This window comes from Rissa tridactyla, chromosome 12 (assembly GCF_028500815.1).
Source record: "Rissa tridactyla isolate bRisTri1 chromosome 12, bRisTri1.patW.cur.20221130, whole genome shotgun sequence".
Classification (NCBI taxonomy): Eukaryota; Metazoa; Chordata; class Aves; order Charadriiformes; family Laridae; genus Rissa; species Rissa tridactyla.
Window position 1 is genome coordinate 6,453,576 of NC_071477.1, and position 16,671 is coordinate 6,470,246.

The window sequence follows — 16,671 nt, forward strand, 5'->3', positions numbered from 1 at the left end:
TGATGCCAGCTCGAGCAACACTGAGCGGAATTAAATGACAGCAGTTAAAAGGCGGGTGCCTGTCTGCAGCCTGTCTGCAATAGGCTCCCCATCATCACTACCGGCAGTACAGATACTATTGAGGTGGCCGTAGTGGGCTTTATATCTATGTATGTATACGAAAACAAAAATCTAGTGCAGGCTCTGCCTTCTTTTTCAGAGGATTTCATCCTGTGATTCAGGCTGTGTACACTGTACTTGACAATGCTCTGACTCTCAGGAGTCAAATTGTCTCCTAAGTAGGTTCTTGGGGCAAATATAACGAACACTTTTTAGTGCTTGCGGGCCAGAGGAGGAGGGAAGACAGGCCTTTATCTGAAGCTTTTCCAACAGAGTTAGTGCATGGAAGGCATCTGTTTCGGTCCTGCGAGGCTGACATCGTCTCCCAGCAGACTTGGCAGTGAGTGGAAGAACCACATGTCAGAAAATCTGGGGGCCCCACGCGCTGTGGACAAAAGTATGGCAAAGAATTTAAACATTAGCGATGGGAGTGATGTTGGAGGGCTGGCTAAATGCGATTAGCATAGCGCTCTGGAATGTGGCGTTTCAATAGCCGCTCCAGAAGGATCTGCAGCCCCATTGACTTCTGCAGCGTCAGGAAAGAGCCCTTGCACTCCGGCTTTTGCCGGTTTGAATGGGTGAACGTGCGGGGCAGTGTGTGCAGCCACCACAGAGCTCCCTGCTCTGGCTGCTCATGGGGCACTGTGCACCATGGTCCCCGTGCCTGCTGACTGGCGTGTTCTTTGCTCCAGGGAAATCTGATGCCCCAATGATTCCAGTGGCTGACAAGGTCCTCGTGCATTGCCAGAAACCCCCTTGATAATCTTAGAATCACAGAATGAATGACAGAATGGTTGAGGTTGGAAGGGAGCTCTTGAGATCATCTGCTCCGACCCCCTGCTCAAGCAGGGTCACCTAGAGCTGACGACCATCTCCGGACAGCTTTTGAGCGTCTCCAAGGATGGAGACTTTGCAATCATGAGAGGCACAATCCACCTACATACAGGCCCCTCTCTTCATCAATGTTAGGCCATAGCCTTGCTGTTTGTTTACCCTGGGCCAAAGCACTAAAAGCCACCTTTGGCTGTGATCCGGCTGTTGTTAGCTGTGCATTCCGGTAGTGTGTTGGTGTGGGGTTTGGGTGTTTTGTTTCCACTGCTGCCTGGGTTTTGGTCTCTTTGGGAATGCACCCGGCAGGACTGAGCATCTGTCTGTGGTCACATTCACTTGTTTCATTTCCTTTTCTTTTTCTTTTTCTTTTTTTTTTTTGTTTTGCTTGTTTTTTCCCTTCTGATTTCTAGGTAGATAAAGCGTGGAATCAATTGAAAATAGAGCTGGGTAGAAGGCCTGGCTGATGTGAAGACATACGTTTTTAGTTGAGGTGGGAAAAGAATGTACTCATTCAAGTCCTCATCTAGGGCAGGGAATTCCCTAGCTTTTGTCTAAATATGGCATGCAAGAGCAGAGCACAGGCGACGCAATACTTCACTGAGTATTGTTTAAAAGTGCGCTTGGCACCAAGGAGCAAGTAGGATTCTTGTAAAAACATGGCACAAGGAGTTGTTTGACAGATTCTGACATAGTAAAGTCTTTACAAGAGGCAAAAAAAAAAATAAAAGAAGGAAAAGAGAGAAACTGCAGAGTACATGAAGCTAAAAGCATACTCTCTGCCTAGGAAGAATGTAGAATCAAAGGCACTTAGCACCGAGTCATACCCTGCATGCTGCGTGGGTCTGGTCCTATCAGTGATCGATGGCACTGAGTTAAAAATCCACTCCTAAACTGCCTGTTGTCAATCATTCAGGAGAGGTGATGAAGTAGTGAGAGCTGGGGAAGAGACTGCCACGGCTTGAACCCACTGACAAGTCTGCCACAGACTTTCCTGGTTGGATGGACCTGTCCTCTGCTCTCCTGGTGTTGCGCTGCAGTGTTTCGCCCTGCAGGCAGTGGCATTTCACTGGCAGGTCTTTGGAGGCAACGCTCAGTACCAAGCAATGCCGTGGTTTGGGTAGGTGTCTCTGTTGTTGCAAAGCTTATGCGGAGTTGTGGCTTTGAACACCTATCGCAGCAGCGAGCAACGATTTGTGCCTGGAAGAAAACCCACTGCCTCCGCCACGTCTGGAGACATTGCGAGTCCCTCGGAGCACAAAGGCCTTTACGCATCTCAGCGATTGAGATTTTTGTCTCCAAAATTCCTAGTCTGCTCTTGAAATATGGCTGTTATATGAGTATATTTTGAGGGAGGGAAAACTTATCTGGGATTCAGTCCACTTCTGGAGGTCTCAGATGAGGACAACTCGCTCGGCAACTCTATTACTGACAGCAGCTACTCAACAGGCTGTGTAGCTCATACGGAGAAGGTCTTGGCTCAGCCTTCCCTTGTCAAGTGAAACCCTTCCCTCAATTTGCCTCAAACACAGCATCCATACTCGATCACAGCTGGAGCTTCCTCACGTCAAAGATAAGACACTCTTCCCCAGGTTGGTTGATTGGATGGTGTCTTGCAATGTAAACTAGAATGATAGAGGGGAGGAGTAGTCTGTAATTAGCACATAACCTCAGGCAGTTTTGTTGTTCCTGAAATGCAAGGTCTAAATTGTGTTCTGCTGCAATAGTATTGGCTTAAGGTGAGTCCATTAGCTGCTCTGTGTTTGCGCTAGTGTTACTGAAAGCTGTTCCCCAAGAGCTGCAAAGCTGTCTAGTATGGAATAGGAGCCAGGAGGTCTCAGATCACTCCTGTGGGTGTCTTCCAGTGAAACCAAAGGGAAGCCCATCACATATTTTAATGTGTTGCCTGTGAGATGCACTCAATGGCGAAGCAACGAATTCCAAGAGTTTCTGGGTCATCTTAGCAAAGCTCAGGAGAGAGTGAAGGCAGAGGGGCACCTCCCCATGCTTTTTGAACATTTCGGTTGATATTATTAATTGTAGTGGAGCTGCTGAAAATATTTCTGAAAGCAAATATTTGATGTCCTCATCCACTAGAAAATAAGTGGAAGAATCAACCACCTGCCTTGCTCACCTGGTCATCTCAACAAAACCCAGCCAGGGCTGAGAACAAATAGCAACGACTGCTGAGCTTTTGTAGCCAACTTCTCTGCGAACAAGAGCTGGGGTGGGAGAGCAAACAACACCTGCCTGGGAGGAACTGGGCACGGGCTGAAAAGGGAGCGGAGGCTGGTGGGCAGCGGCTGTTTGTGCAGCCGTTGGTCTCCAGGGTGGGGCTGCTGGCAGAAGTGGGAGGAAGATGGTATCTCCATCAGCCCATGCTAATGCCATGCTAATGCAAGAGGCAGAACGGGCGAGTGCCCTGCTTGCCGGTGCCCTGGCTAGTGAGCGATGGGTCTCAGGAGGCTCCTCCTCTTGTGGCTCCTCTGTGCCTGCCAGGGGGAAGGACCCTGGAGTGGAACGGCCCCCAGGCAGGTCCTGCTCTTGGCTGGGGTGTGGGTCACACCAGAGGAGAAATCGCAGGGTTGTCACAGAGGAGAAAAAAGGTGGACAGTCCCTTATCTGGCAAATCCTTCACCGCTCACACCTCAAGTGTGAATTCTGCTAAGGAAACCAGTATCGCTTTGCCCTAACTGGGAAGCAGGGGAGATGGTATGGTCTTTACGTGCTCTGGCTGGGCATATGCATGGCCCAAATACCCAATGTCCAAGTGATCTGCGTTTGGGTGCTGGGGGGCTTTTTCTTAATTTTTTTTTTGTTTGTTTTAGCCTTCTAAAAAAAAACCTCGGATTCATCAGCTGGAAATGATCTCATCGCATTACAGATTCACTTTCCTGGGAAACTAAGCTCCTAGTGTAGTCATGGGAAAGTCTCACCTTCCCTTTTTTATTTTCCTTTAGCTGAGTTTCTATTGAAATTAGCTTGGCAGGCTAACAACTCAGAAGCTGAGAGACAAAAGAAAACCCTTTGTTACTATTAGATTTTTTTTATTCTCATGATTTGCTTACTAATCTCATGATTTTGGGGAGATGGCAAGTGATTTTTGAATATTTAATGACATATATACAAATCTATAGAGAAGGCAGGCCCCCTCATAATACATTTCACCAACACAGTAGTCTATTTGTCCCATTGCCAACAAAAAAAAAAGTAGTGAAGCCCAACAATTAATTACTGCTCTATCTTTTGTAGTTTTCTTTGAGCTGCAACACTTTCTGTTACCTCCTACTCTTTTTCTACCTCTTACAAATTCTTTGCACAACTGGAAACCCAGCTCAGCAAATCCGATCCAATATCACCATAGTTGAGCAAGGAAGGACTTGGCTCCTCTTCAAAGGGAGCTTTTATCGAGTGTTTAGTGTGATGTGACAAAGCAGGGAAGTGTGCCATGGATGCAATGCTTCCAAATCCCCCCCTTCTACCTTGATTAAACTTGAGAGCGATTACCCTCGCCAGGGTGATGCACCCTGCCAACGCGCATCTTGTTTACAGCTGTGCTGAGTTTTCAGTGCATTTTCCCGTTTCTTGGCTAGGAGAACACGCTTCTGCTTTACGCCCTGCATAAAATCCCATTTGAAATATCAAGTTTCTAGTATTTTGCCACTAGAGCCATAGGAACTAGAAAGCCGGGACGTCACTCGTGTGTGCGAGGTGACGCTTGGGCCGCAGCAGACCTGCACGGTCCCGCTGTCAGTGCAGGAAAGCTTTGGGTGAGGGCAGCAGAAACTAAAAAGATGAGCCTGGGACTGTTTTATTGTGGTGGGGACAAGACTGTGCTGTCTGGTGTCAGCGAACCCTAGACCCTGCTGTAAACTCCAGATGAAAATTTCACAGCACTTGCCATTTCATTTTGCCCTATTTTATTTTGTGTTTTTCCCTCTCATTCCTAGATTATGCTTTATTCCTAATATTGAAAAATTTAAATCATTGGATCAGTCTTATTTTTACCAAAAAAAAAAACCCTGAACACCACATTTTGGCAAAAAAATACTTGACAAAACATTTTCCTTTTACTAATTTCCCAGTTGTCTATGGCAGTCACTTAAAAAATGGCTGCATCGAACTGGTTTTACTTAAAAACATCCTTTCTTTTTGCTCTTTTTTTTAAATTTTTCTTCCTTCACAAGAACCAGGCTGGTTTTCAGAGAAACTTTGACAGGCAAAACGCACATCAGCACCCTGTGAAATGTCCATGTTTGGCTTTGAATCTGTTAGGTTACATGGAGAAAAAAATTACATTGTGAATTTTGCAGTTCAGTGACTGTGTAGTGCGGTGCTCTTGCCTTACAGTTTGGGCAGAATATGCTGGAGGATGAACTTTTCTCCCTGGTCAGTCCTGCCTCTGCCCTGCGTTTCATCCAGCTGGCCCCAGCCCATCGCTCTGTGCCCAGGCAGCCAACTGGCTTCCTCCCCTTTTCTCTAGGTAATCTTCTTCGCTCTTTTTGTTGGCTAAAATGACGTGAAACGCTCCATTTCAGTTGCAGGAAAAAATCAAGATTATGGTACGGCGCTGAACCTTTCTTTGCCAAGGACTCACCGGTTTTCTGTGAAGGCATTCATGGACGGTGGTGGGACACCGGACTCAACCTGTGGTTGAACTTGACTCTGTGCTGTGATGACAACCGAGGCACAGTGCTGCGGCCACGCTTGCACCCAGGGCTGGTATGGGGTCACGTATGGCATGGTCCTGGGCGCAAAGGCACCCTCTGCGCCGTGAGGAGGCCTTTCTGGTGGGCTCATGCTGAGGCAGCCCTAGCTCAGCTCTTTGCTGCTTTGCCCACCTCACGTGCAGAGAAAAACCTTGGCTTAGCCTGGGTGAGATCCACCTTTGAGCGCTTGGAAGGGGGAAGCACCTAACTGCAGGTTGGTACACGCTGCTGGGAAATAGCCTTGGACCTCAGCCAGCCCGAAGGAGGGAGGTGGCAACGCTGCCTTTGATGCCTCGGCTCCCATTGAGTGGTAGCTCCTGGAGGGGTGGCCCTGCAGGCAGAACCACGGCGGGCTCTCCAACAAGCTGTTCCCATTCCTTCTCACCGTGAATGCGGCAGCCCACCTGCTCTCCGCTGTGCTGGAATATCAGCCGGCACTGGCGCCTTGGCTCTGTTGTTTCAGACCGCAATGAGTAATTTTTAATCCCTCTATTCAGAGTGTTTTGAGGAACAGGAGGAGAAACATACGGCATATGCTCACCTCGGCTCCCAGGAGGTGTGGGGGAGTGTGTCCCAGCAGCTGCTGGGGTAATCCTTGTCCTTCTGTCCATGATCACCTCTGAAAAGTGTGCTCAGAGTGCCTGGGCATCACCCCACAGGCAGGTGGGCTCCACCAATGCCTCCCCTCTGCAGCCCAACAGGGTCATGGGCAACGGCATGTGCAGTACAGAGGGATTGGAGGAGGGTCTCCATCCTCTCCTGGGTCTCCTTCAGGCAGACCAGCTCCACAGTGGTGCTGGGAGCATCTCAAAGGCGCAGGTTATCCCACAACAGTCACAGTGGGGCAGAGGCTTTCAGGGCATAGGTGCCTTAGGGGGTTGGAAGTTGGTTGGATTAAGGACTTTTATTTGACCAAAGAGGGTCTATGGTGAGATCCAGGCTGGGCACAGCTTTGGCCTCAAAGCACATGAGATGTCTGCAGCGGTGGTAGGTGGGGGCAGGCTGCAGAGCTCAGCCACTGGTAACCTGCCTCCTGGATCCCGTACTACCCGGTGCCTTCCTTTGTCATCGAATCCCCAGCATGTCATGTCTTGATGTACCATCATTGTTCATTGTCCTGGCCCTCATCCTGACCCTACTGTAGTCAACATGAATGGTGTCGGTGGTGTTGGTGGAACCAGCATGTCTTCTTCTCCCTTTGTTTCTTCCCTCCTGCATCCCCTCCTGCCTGCCCCGGTCTCGCTCTCTCACTGCAGCGCCTGCTCTGGGCACCATCTGGTGAATTTTGGGCTGTCTCATCTCACCAACTGTCGTTTGTCCTGGCTGTGGTGTAAACGTGCTCACATTTTGCATCAAAGGACCCCTAAACCACTCGCTTTCTGGGCCAGCCGGCCTGTCGGAGAGGAGCCAAGCAGTTGGCACTCAATAAGCAACGAGCATTAATAAAAGCATTACAGTGAGGTTAGTGCCTCATTAAAGTAATGCTAACGAACCGGCTGCCTTCCAGAAGTATGAAATTTTAAATAACACTTCCTCCTTCTAATTTTATGTATAATTAAATCTTTCTAGGGAGGCAATATTCAGTTCTCCAGGCTGCTACAGCATAAGCAAAGCCCAGTTCGGAGAAGATGCTTTGGAAATGCACTGGCACTCCTGGGAGTGGTCTCTGGCCCCATCCTGCACCCTCATCGTACGCCGTGCAAATCTTTGGTGTAGCCACACCGTGTGGTCACAGCAGTGTCCTGGAGCTTGCTGCACCGTAAGCGCCAGCACTGGGGGACCGGGCTGTGCCCACAGCCCTCCCTCCCGCCCTGTGCTGGTCAGGGCTCTGCTGGCCCCCCATCCTCTGCAGGTTTGGCTAGCATGGGATGAAGGCAGGCTCAGCACCCCGTGTGCCCTGCTCCAGCTCAGCCGCAGCCAGTGCACCTGGGTTAGAGTGGCCAAAGGGAACCATGCTGGCATGGATGTGGCCCCGAGGTGCAGGAGGTGCCATTTGTTGCAGCTCTTGTCTTGCCAGCAGCAGGGTGCAGCTGGGAGGCCGGGCCAAAGGCTGCCATAAGCCTGTAGAGATACTGCAGTGAAAGGCTCCGCAGCTCGTGTTTGCAGCTAGCACCCTTTGCCAGGCAGAAATTTTTCACTCTGAGGGCCAGGAGCCCCTGGCCCAGGTTGCCCAGAGAAGCTGTGGCTGCCCCATCCCTGGAGGGGTTCAAGGCCAGGCTGGATGGGGCTTGGAGCAACCTGGGCTGGTGGGAGGTGTCCCTGCCCAGGGCAGGGGGTAAAACTGGAAGGTCTTTAAGGTCCCTTCCAACCCAAACCATTCTGTGATTCTGTGTCCGGGAGGGAGAGGTCCCACGGCTTGTGTGCAGGAGCTGCAGTGCCTGTGGTCCACAGGCGCTCGCTGCTCCACAAGCAGCATCTCAGCTTTGCCGATGGAGATCGCTGGGTTTGGGGGCTGGGAACTGCTGTGTCTTGGCTGAGTGTCTCAGATGGAAAGCAGCGGGGATTTGTACCAGAGGGGTTTTGCTCCAGGCCCTCCTCCAGCCTCCTCGAGCACCCTTGGGGCCGGCTCCAGGTGCTGCTCCTGGCTCCCGTGCGGTCCCGAGGCTGCAGCAGCTCTTGCGCCCGCCACGGCAGACACCCAACGGCCCGCCGAGCTCCCCGGTGCCATTGTCAAGCTAATTAATTCTCCCCTGCACCGAGGAATAGCCGTGCTCTTGGGAAGGTTTGGCAGCGGCAGCGAGGAAAGCAGCTGCTCCCAGACTCACAGCCCCTTTTTATTTCATTTGCCTGTTTTTAGCAGCATGTGATGGGCACGTGAGCAACGGCACTGGCGGACATGCAGACACCGGGGCATCTCGCTGGCTGTTTAGCTGAAGCTGCTGCCTTCCCCATTCATGTGTGAGCACACATCTTCTCTCCACTGGTCCTCCTCATCTCATCTCCAGCAGGTTTTTATTCTCATGCTTCTTTTGAAGCAAACCCAGAGGTTTCATTGTCAAAGGATGGTGTTTGATGGATGAATCCCTCTCTTTTACCTTGCCTGATGGGGAGCGTACAGGGCAAACTCAGTGTTTTTAATGATAAATGCCACTTTCTTGAAGAGAAACAACCAATCCAAATGGTTTAGCAGCCCATTTGGATGGTCTGCCCAGGGGAGAGGGTGTCATCAGATTGAACTTGGTGTTACGCTGCCGTTTTACGTTCAGTTTGTTGCAGAGGCTGACTCAGAGCTCGGCACAGCTGCAGGCTTGTGCTAAGGCTCTTCCCCTGCTGCCTCCTAAAGCTTGTGGGTTAGAGGGACCTACACATCATTCGGCTTTTGGGTGTACGTGCCTGGGGCTTGGCAGGGTCTCAGGGTGCGGCACAACCACAGCCCGGGGGAGTTCATGTCTCGCTGGAGAATTTCTTCTTCGTTTGGGGCATTATGGCACAGATTTTCTTCTTGCAAAGGCCCCAGCTCTGAGACAATCACTGTCCTTGCTGCAGGGAAATTAATAGGGTGTCCAGGGGCAAAGGTAAAACTGAACTACATAAGTAAATGTTTGCAGGATCAGGACCTTATTCAGGCATAAATCAGGTAGCTCCAGCCAACAATAGAATTACCTAAGTATAAAATCCCATGTAAGCCAGCAAGATCAGCTCCAAACCTGCTATGAATTTGCTTTTTGTTTCCATGCCAAGAATATATCACTTCTAACTGCTTGCAATCAGGTCTGGTCCTTTTTATTATTTTTTTTAAGTGCTTTTGGGCACATTTATTTCCCGTCACCAGCAGATACACATGGAGCCTGACCCTCCTTTTCTCAGGCATGCCCCAGCCTGCTTCGCCCACAATAAGTTGTTGCTATCAGGGGCTGTATTTTTTTCTTTCCTTGCCTTTTCTGTTACTGCATTCAGTAAACAAAGGGACAGCAGTGACAATCCAAAACCGTTCTTTGTATTTGCCTGGGAACAGAGTCAACTATTTGTTGGTCTTTTGTTGTTGGGTTTTTTTTTTCCTTTTTTAACTGGTGACCGTTTAAATGGCTACTGGTACCTGCGGTGCAGCATATACTGGTGTTGCAGGATTTGTTACCAGATGGCCCTGGGCAGTCACGGAGGAGGACAGGGAACTGCAAGTGGGAAGTATGAAAGGGCACGGTGGTCCCTACTGCCTCCTGGAGAATGTGGGAATAGCCTGCAGGGTTTTCCTGGTCCTCGTACGTGCCTCAGTTTCCCCAGTTCTCAGCACACTGTTTCGAGATGGTGCCCCAACACAAGGTCTGGTGATGTTTGCACCCAGTTGAGCTGGGAGGAGACCGGTTCTTGTAAATGAGCTTGGGCAAAACACCTGGGAGAAGGAAGGCAGTGAGAGACGGTAGAGAGAGAAGGAAGCCAGAGGCTCTTTTAGCTCAAGGGCAAACTTTTATTGGCCTCTCCATCCATGTGCAGCAGCAGTGAAGGCAGCTCCTGGTGCGGTCTCTTCCTGGCAGACACCAGGAGAAGTGTCCCCATTCCCATCCCTGCCTGTCCCTCCAGCTACAGCCCATGGAAGGGTGCTCCAAAAGCCTGGGCCGAGCCTCCCCTGCCCCGTCACACCGGGACACAGCAGACCCCGGGACAGCAGCTGTGATGAACAGGTACGCATTTTCCAGGTGACATTTAGGCTCTTAAATTATTTTTGAAAATGGCCCAGAGGGTTCTAATTTATATGCTGAAGAAAATACTGCCTGTGACCTGCTTTGCCGTGAACGCTCCGCTTAGTGAGTTTTTTATAGGCTTTGCCTTCTCAGTCTTGTGTCTTGAAGCAGAAGCGAAATCCACCAGGTAACTGCAGCTGCTGTTCCCACCGTTGTGTTGTCCTCGTGGCACACCTCTGCCATAATGGCAGCTCGGTATCTCAGCTATGTCTGAAATGGGAGTCGTTCTCTAATGCCACGGAGGGGATGGCTGGCTGGCAGGGAAAATAAATCACCCTGAGCTGACGTCCTTTAGAAACCATTATTTCAATAGACCACAAAAATGAAGAAGTGCTGGGGTGAAGCCAGGCGTGACTCACAAACGGCCGCGCTGGAGTGTTCACCCGGGCGGCCGGGACCCATGTCCGGGGCTCGGTTACACCGGTCCCGACAGAGTGGCTCCCAGGCGGCATCCACAGCACAGCACCCTCCTCGCTTCTCTCCAGGCTGTTTCAGGGAACCTTTTGCAGTGATTTCCACTTGCACCATCCAGCGTGGGAACGGGCAGGGAGGGCAGTTCTGTGCTGCAGGTTTTTCGGTGGTTAGTTTTGTTCAGCTCTGGAGCAAAACCCAAGCCTTGCGAGTGACCATGCAGTACGAAAGCATCCTCTCGCAGCTCCAGAGCAGTGCTTTTCCCTGTGCGTCGGGCGCTGACGTGGGCTGGGGACACCGTGGTGCCTTCAGAGCCGTTTGTCACCCCTGGGGGCTGAGGAGCAGGGGCGGGAGCTGCTCCCCTGCCTCCGCCAGCCGTAACCGCCGTGCTGCAAACCAGAACCCCCTGCAGCAAAGCGTCCTCGGGAGCCATATGGCATCTCGGAGGCTTTGATCGAGTTGAATGAAACCCAGAGCAGCCCGGCAGGTTGCACTGTGAGCCGTGGCGAGCCTGGGGGGGGCCTGTCCTACCCTGCTTGGGGCATGCAGGCTGCCAGCCCGGGCATTAACTAAGCGCCTTAGTGTCTGCCGGCAGTGCCCGGTGGAGGTGCTGGCGGGACCGGGGGGTTTGCACGTACAGGAGGATGGGTTTGTGGTCAAGTGACACACGTGGAGGGAAGAGCATCTCAGGCTGAGGTTTGAAACAGCTGGCAGGGAGACGGTGGGTCAGCGGAGCTGTCAGTGGGGGTACGCGGTGTTTGCTGTAAACCCAGCCCATAAAAGCCACGATTCAGACTTCGTTTTCAGGATGAAGGCTGGCTCTGCCAAGCCACCGTGAACTGCAGGAGAGGCCTGACCTCAGCTCTGCTCTCTCTGGTGGGGATAAACAGTCCTGGAGCACATTGGAAGGAGAGGTGTGGACTCGGGTCTAACCTGCTGGTGTCCGCCAAAACAAGCTGCAAATCCACAGCGGCAGGAAAAATTCACAGAGGAGAATTTCTGCTGGATTTTTACCTCTCACCTCGCTTCAGCACTTTGTGATGCTTCAAGTTTGCCATGGAAAAAGAAGCAGCCCAGGTCCATTGAATCTCAAACCTTATATTAAGCATTTAATGTCTGGTCTCCAGGGCAGAGCCATCTTCCAGGGCCAGGCTCAGCCCTCAGCCCTGCCCTGGTAGGACCGAGTGGTTGTGAGCGGCATCTCCGGGGCCGGGATGTCTCAGGCTGGAGGAGGGATGTGTTCCCTCCCGCCTGGAGCGACGGGGAGGCCACAGCAACTCACTGAGCTCAGGGCACTGGCCAGAAAGGGCAAGGACCTGGTGCAGAGGATGGATGTTTAATGTTGCAAAGGTTTCTGGAGGTTTGGTCTATAATTCTCATAATGCAAAAATGCCTGATTTCCGAGTTTGCTCTTAAAGAAAGTAGGGGGGTGGAGGCATGACAGTTTCTGACAGATTATAGATTAATTTTTTAACTCTGTACCCATAAAATGTTGTCATGCAAAAAAAATCTGACCCCTACAGAAACTCATTTCAAAATGAATAACTGCAGCATTTTTTCTTTTCAGTCATTGTCTAGAAGGGATGTTTCAGTATTGCTGGGACTTCCCTTTCCCACCTCTCTTCTACCAGAACACAATATTCTGATATAATTCTTGGGGCATTTGGGCTCTGATAGCATTTGCTTCCAAGCCTCCTGCCACCTCACAGAGCTACATGAAGGTACGTAAGCTTTATTCCTCCACTTTCTCTCTCCCAGAAGGAGGATGGGAACTGGAAAATTCCTCCAGTTCCTCAGTGAAAGGGTTGAGGCGATAGGGCTCTGCAGAAAACATCTCTGGCAATGGGCTCTCGCAGCAGTTTTATCTGCTTGCTGGGCTGAAGATCCTGACCGCAGCCATCGCAGCAGATGCTCTCTGGAAGCACTCTGAAATTAAATCTCTTTCAATAGCAATAGCAGAACCGTTGGAAAAAGTTATACATCTAAACTAGCAAAGGTGTTAATCTGTCTCAGGGGCAAAAAAAAAAAAAAAAAAAAAATCCTGTGAAATTTCTAGGGGCTTTGCTTGGTTTTCCTGCACCTGAACAGGCTCTTAGGCCTGTGCCCGTGCATCGCTGCGTGGAGGAGAAGCCCTGGCACAGAGTGGCCACTTCTGCTAATAACGGGAAAGTCGGTGTTTGGTCCTGGTGTCAACTGGCTTTAGCTTGGAGAGAAACCTTCACTAATAGCTGATTTGTAGCATTTTTACAGCGAAATAAAAGATGCCTGGAATTATTTGTTGGTCACCAAGCAAATGATTTACTGCTGAAATGTTCCAGAAGCCGTTTACAAAGTCTTGATTGACAGAAGTGCTAAAAACTTACAACCCTCCACATGGCCTCCCCTCCCCAGAGGCAACCCAGGCCCAGGGCTGGGATGGGAGATGGAGATGGAGATGATGGAGGTGATGGAGATGATGGAGGTGATGGAGATGGAGCCTCCTCCTGCAGGAGGAGCCACAGGGGTCACCCGGGGCTGAAGAGTGGGGAGAAGCTCATTTGTTATGCAAATGTCTGCTTGAGCCTGGCGTAGACAGTGGAAAGCTCTTGAATTATTTTAAGCAGAGGACAAAAGTTCTTTCCCTCCCCCTATCATCTTGGATCCTTGTAAAAACAAAACAAAACAGAAACCTCTGCATGAACCATCTGACAATGATCAGCACTCGGCTTTCCTGGCAAGAGCGGGGTGGCCGGGTGTACACAGGCGCATGGAAATAGAACAATTAAGAAAAAAAAAAGACTGTATTGGAAGCAGCCGGGCTTTATTTTGTCTCGATGAGAGCACGAACTAGTCATCCTCCAGCCTTATCTCCGTGATTGTGCAGGCGACAGGGGTGCTGCAGGGCTGTCCCTGGGTGACCAGCAGAGATGCCCCGCTGCCTACCTGGGGGCAGGGGCGGGCTGGGGCTCAGCCCAGGCTCTCCGGGCAAGGAGGGGAGCAGGGGGGGGCTATTTTGGATGCACGAAGCACTTGCAGGCCAATAGTTCAAGCTGGCAGCCTGGCTCGTGCAGAAAAGCCACCCGTGCATGGCAGCAAGCTTCCTGCGCTGGGCTCTCCCGGCCGCCCGCTCCCGCCCGGGGCACCAGCCGCGGCTTTGCATCAGCAGATGTGCATTTCACGCTGCTAAGAAAATCCCGTCAGTATTTACATAGCGTCGAGGGGACAAAGTGGAGCCTTTCCCACGCGGGCTGCAGGACGCTGTTCCCGTGGGGAGAGCGGCTGATGCCGTGCTGTGTGTTCCCGGAGCAGTGGCCGGGCGAGGGAGCGGCACTGCCCATACTCTGCTCAGCGGGAGCCACAGCAAAATCCTTTTTTCCAGACAGATTGCACCTCTCCAGAATAGTTTCTGCCCTGAGCCAAGTCCTCCCCTGGCTTCGGCATCCCTGTGCCCCCACACCACGTGAAAGCCAGGTGGGCAGCTGCGCTCTGATGTGCAGTGTTCAAAGGGCTGGTTAAACTGGGGACAAATCTGCTTTTAAAAAAGGGCTTCAGAGGGGCCATTGCTTTTGCTGGCACTCGGGCAGCCACTGGCTGCTCCCCAGCTGGGGCAGCTGCGTGGGGAACACAGGGGGACATGAGACAGACCTGTATTTTGGGGATACCAGCACAGCAGAAGGCGCCGGGATGATGCAAAACTGAATTAACACGAGTCTTTCAGGGCCCATGACTGGCCGTGTCGGTCACCACCTGGGAAGCAGGAGAAATCCCTCTCCCTGCAGTGATGTCTGCCTGCCTCCTCCCCTGCCTGGGGCTGTGGGGGGCAAGGAGGGGGTTTGGTTTCCCCACAGACCCATTCACCCTCCCAAAGAGTCCGGCTGGTTCTGCAGCCCTGTGGCCAGATGTGGGTGTAGTGAAAGAGCCCCATTCCACGGGGCTGCTGGGCACAACCCGGCCACTGGCGGGGGAACCTTGCTTTTTCCATGTGGAGCATATCATACGGGGTCACTTCCAACGATTCCTGCGTGGCTGTGTTCCCCTGTCCCAAACACTCCTGCCGCTGCCTTTGCAGCTGCCCGGAGACACCCGTGTCTTTGCTGCTGCTGCTGAGGGAGGTGAGCGAGGCCAGGGAGACTGGGGAAAACCCTCCACAAACCTCAACACCCCCCAAAACCCCCAGCCAGCCAAGTTCAAGCCAGTGCGGGCTCTGCCAGCTCCCCAGCCCAGCGCCAGCTTGCATCTCGGCATCCCGGCGGAGCGTGTGGCATCCCTGCGAGCTCCCGGCTGGCCTCATCCCTGGCTTGGCTCAACTCTGTCCGGCGCGCAGGGGAACCGGAGGCACTTGGCCGTCCCGTGTGGCAGCGGCTGCCACGTGTGCCGTGTGTGTGGCAGGGGGTGAGCTGCCGTGCTGGCGGTTCCCAGTCGCACACATCACCCTGCCTTGCTGCCACCACCTCGTCTCGGGGGATCCTGAGGGCATGGGAGAGGGGGGAGGTCTGGGCAAAGCCCCCCACCATCGTCTGCACCATGGAGTGAGAGCAAAAAGGCTCATTCCGGGGCCATGAGCTAACTGGAGTGAGCTCAGCTGCTTTTACTAGTCATATCATGAATAAAAGAATTAATTAATATCATGAATAACAGAATAAGCGTAATGTGCCACGACAGCCCATCCTTGAAGCCGAACTGTGACCGGCTGAGACTGAAGGTGACAGTGGCACACGCTTCGGTTCCTTAGTGCCATGTCTGCGCTGCAAATTGTCCACTGCAATTCTTCATTGCTTAAAAGCAGTTGCTCTCATGGGCATTTTTGAAATTGTTAGAAAAAAATCTGTGTGGGCACTACAATGTTTGTTTTCTCCAATGACTATTTTTAATCTTGTTTTCCATGTAAAAAAAAAAAAAAAAGAAAGAACAAGATAGATATGAATTGAAACTGTGCCTTTAAATACGGCATGCTAATCGCTGCACAAAACTAAACACAAAATTAGGGAGAGCTGGAGGATGCGCCTAAAAGCTGTGAAAGGCTGAAGCCTTTTATGACACTGGCTTGGCAGCTCTGCGAGAGCCCAGGGACCAGGGCCGGGGCACGGGCAGCTGGCGCCGGAGGGGTTAAAGAAGCGGGATCACCCTGCGAGGAGGGAGCTGGAGCTGGAGCTGGCCTTTCCAGGAGAGGATGCTGGCATCAGCTCCCTCAGTGTCTTCCCCATGGCAGCCAGCCTCAGAGCGCTGCCGGTGTGCCCCGGCGAGGCACGACGCAGCCCCCAGTGTCCCTGGGCAGCGCCGAGCACAGGGGGCGGCGAAGGCAGCGAGGGGGATGTTTAGTTTTTATGCCCTGTTGGTTTCCAGCGCTGGAGAGGAGCCATGCAGGGAGCTGCGCCCTCCCCCAGCTCCCCGGCCCGGCGCTGGGGCTCTCCACTTTTGTTCCCTTGCTGGGGACTTGGCCGAGCGGCATTTGGCCCGAGCCAAAGGAGAGATGGCCAAGAGCAGCAAGCCAGGGACGGGGGCCCTGCCGCGGGAGCAGGGGCACCCCAAAAGCAGCGACAGTGTCTTGCTCCATAGCGCTGGCAGTGCCACATCGCGCTCGGTGCCATGTCACCCAGAGAGCACGATGCTCGGGGACAGGAGCAGCTCTGCACATGTCCTGCTTTGGTTTTTAGGAACCAAGCCTTCCCCTGGGGAATGTTCATGCCTGCAGCCGGGGAGGGAAGATGGGGGACGGAGGCGTGTGGGAAGAGCGGTGGCACGGACCCTGGCGAATGTCACACTGAGCTATTTTAAGATTTTTTTTATCTTGCTGCCCTCTGACAAAAATGCGCTTTGGAGCAGGGCTTATCGTGTGCAGTTTGGCACATACTGGGGGAGGGGCTGGTGAGGGGGTGAGCGATTTTTCCCCAGTGAGCTGGGGGCGGGCGATGGGGAGCAGGGCAGCCGGCGGCGCGGCGGCGGTGGGTGCTGCTGGTGGTGCGGCA